At 46.5% G+C, this 2,578-nt stretch overlaps 1 pseudogene; it reads right to left on the bottom strand.

Annotated features, from left to right (window-relative positions):
* LOC116099814 overlaps window positions 1-1,022 on the bottom strand; it is a 10,887-nt pseudogene extending 9,865 nt beyond the window's left edge.
* Window positions 1,023-2,578: the final 1,556 nt, after the last annotated feature.

The following is a 2,578-nucleotide window of genomic DNA, read 5'->3' as shown; positions in this document are numbered from 1 at the left end:
AAAAAAAAAGAAAGAAAGAAAAGAAAATGCCTTTCCAACAGGCCCAGAGTCAACCTAATGGAGGCAGTTCTTGAATTGAGAGGTCCTCCTATTAGGTGTACTATTAGGTGTGTCAAGTTAACAACTGAAATAACTACAATAGTGCCTTTTTAAAAAGTAAAAGGAGGGGGCTGAAGAGATGACTCAGTGGGTTAAGAGCATTGACAGTGTACTCACATACATAAAATAAATAAATAAAACTTAAAAAAATAAATCTCTGCAGAGCCCTGGCTGTCCCAGAACCCAGTGACTACCAGGTCCCCATCCTGTACTTGCTACATTAAAGCATGTAAATAAAAAAATAAAATAAATAAAATACACAAACACCATGTCTACATCCTGCTCCACCACAAACTTCAGGTCCTGGATGTCCTCTTTGTACAAGTCAGGAAGGTCCACAGCAGCTCCAGGAAGGTTCATCCCCTTCTTGATGCCCAAGGAGCCACCATTCTCGACCTCTGTCACCAGGAAGTCCACACCTTTCTCCTTCACCTGCAGCAAAATGAGCCAGTCGTCCACGGAGATCTTGCTGCCCACCCCCACCACCTTGCAGATGTTCTTATAGTCTAGCCACAGGATGCTCGCTCACACTTCTCCATATAGGCACGGTCCACGGTGATCTTCAGAGCGGTTCCCTTCTTCAGATCCACTTCTGCAGTGCCGTTGCCCTTGATGAGTCCAGTCGGGATCTCAGGTCCGTTTGTATCCAGAGCCACCGCAACGGGACGGTAGAGAATGGGATCAGATGCAAAGCTTTCTGTGGCTGCGCGGATGCTCTTAATGGTCTCTGCATGGTACTCATGGGTTCCAGGAGAGAAATTCAGCCAAGCCACATTCATTCCAGACTTCATCATCTCCTTCAGCATCTCCACAGACCAGGAAGCAGGGCCAATGGGACAAATGATGCCAGTGTTGCCGGCCGTGTTCCAGGAAAGTGTCAGCAGCCATGGCTGCATGGAGCTGCTGGCTCTGAACTTGGCCATGAATGTTAGCAAGGCCTGAGGCTTCTACAAGAAGAAAGTTGTGGTCATAGTGGTGACCAGGTGGTTCCCTGGCTCTGGATTCACCAACTCCATGTGCATAGTGCCTGTACCTTGATGGCCCTCTGGAGCCCCTCTTCTAGCCCCTGTCCCCTCCCCTCCCCTATCTCATCCATTAGGCCAGAAACGCTTGTAGTGCTCACTCCAGGCCATAGTGTGGCGCCGGTGGGCTGGGACACTAGGGAAAATTGATGCGTCGGAAACATGCAATAAAGTGAAGCTATTTTTTATGGCCCTACCAGAGCCAGGGGTGAAGGATGAATGCAGGATTGGAAACTCTCTGATTTTAATCACAGAAGGACAGCATCATCTCTGTGTACTTTGCTACTGTAGAACGTTGCCCAGAGAATTCCCTGCCCTGGCCTGGAGTCAGGAGACAGCCAGAGTAGGGGCTGAGGGCGTGGGGCCCAGGGTTCCAATGTGGATGACTTTTAGCCCTGGCCCTGACTTGCTTTCCCAACAGCTTTGGCCTCCCCACTTCTTGTGCATCCACTGCTGTCACTGCAGACACTCCATTCTCCACCTTGTATTCTGCAACATCTCTAGGCCTGTAGCTATAGTGCCCACCTGAATGTCAATAAACAGAAGCTGAAGCATAAATTAATTAATTAATGAAATAGAAAGAGGGAAATGGCTCAGTGGGGGGTAAGAGCCTTTACTGTTTGCTGTTAAAGCAAGTGGACCTGAGTTCAAATCCTCAGCCAGGTATAGTCATAGTCCACACACACACACACAAACAGGTAACTTTTTTCAAAGTCTACTTTTAATCATCATTAAACATTAAATTCTTTTTGTTGTTGTTGTTTGTTTGTTTGTTTGTTTTTTCTGAGACAGGGTTTCTCTGTGTAGCCCTGGCTGTCCTGGAACTTACTCTGTAGACCAGGCTGGCCTTGAACTCAGAAATCCGCCTGCCTCTGCCTCCCAAGTGCTGGGATTAAAGGTGTATGCCACCACTGCCCGGCTCAAATCCTTTTTATATTCCCTCTAAGATGTGTCCTCCATGGGTCTTGTCTCAGCAGGTGTCTTGCCTCAGCAAGTGAGTCTGTCTCAGCTGACATCACTCTGCCAATCAGCCAAGTCTATGGAAGTGGAAAGAAACTGCAGTATACCATCAGAAATTTTTTTGGTGTGTTTCTCTCTATGGAGTCCTGACAATGGAGTTCAACTTTACATTGTAGGGCGGACCAATACATGCATGTCCTTATTGAAGAATCCTTTATCATGTGTTCTTTCTTGTGCTTGCTTTAGCAGAACATTCTTTCTCCTGTGTCTGCTTCAGCAAAATGTTCCTTCATGAGTCTGCTTTAGTCTTTCACCTGTGTCTGCTTCAGTGAAACACTCCTTCACGTGTTTGCCCCAGCAAAACACCATCCAACACAACTGACTCTTCAAAGAACCCTTCAATTTCCATTTCACACACACACACACTCACACACATACACACACACACACACATTATAAATACATATACACATACACATATACATATATGTATACAG

The sequence above is a fragment of the Mastomys coucha genome, chromosome X, assembly GCF_008632895.1.
Source record: "Mastomys coucha isolate ucsf_1 chromosome X, UCSF_Mcou_1, whole genome shotgun sequence".
NCBI classification, from domain to species: Eukaryota; Metazoa; Chordata; class Mammalia; order Rodentia; family Muridae; genus Mastomys; species Mastomys coucha.
The sequence above is the reverse complement of the archived record's forward strand: the minus strand, read 5'-3'. Positions and strand labels throughout refer to the sequence as shown.